Raw genomic sequence first — 695 nt, forward strand, 5'->3', positions numbered from 1 at the left:
CATAATATGCTTTTTTGACAGCATACATGTTACTCATGCTCGGGAACATGCTTTTATGTGTTTGTTTTGTAAACCAAAAATCATCTCACTCTTATGCCAGTGTGCACACATTTACATCATGGGAGAGAAAAACAACAGCAACTATAGCCTACTAGGCCTACTTGGTTTTAGACTACTACTGGTTTAGAGTGCTGTGTGAACGAACAAATCTCTCTCTCTCTCTCTCTCTCTCTCTCTCTCTCTCTCTCTCTCTCTGCACTCTAGTGAGCAAATCATTTAAGGCTGCTTGGTAAGCACTGAGAGAAGGTCATTGCTAGTAAGTAGATATTTGTGGCAGATGGGGCGAACAATAATTGCATGATTGTATTGATTTCTCTTGCCATGAAGAGTTGGACATTTTTACAATACTATGTGAGTAAAATAACCTCTTGTCAATTACTTGTCAACACAGAACAGGTAGTGCTTAACCATATGCCAGTATAACCAATGCCTATACTGAACAAAGTGTAAGATTGACATTGGGGATACATGAAAATGAGTGGTGTATATATTCTTTAAGTGACTGTATACTATATCTTTATTTTCTCCAGCAGGAAAAAAGCAAAGACCCATGGGATATAGAAATAGTGGTGTCAAACTCTGTTGCTTTGAATCATGTTAGCGTTTATGTGCCTCAGTAATGGAGTCATCAATAA

The sequence above is a fragment of the Electrona antarctica genome (assembly GCF_951216825.1).
Source record: "Electrona antarctica genome assembly, chromosome: 11".
Taxonomy (NCBI): domain Eukaryota; kingdom Metazoa; phylum Chordata; class Actinopteri; order Myctophiformes; family Myctophidae; genus Electrona; species Electrona antarctica.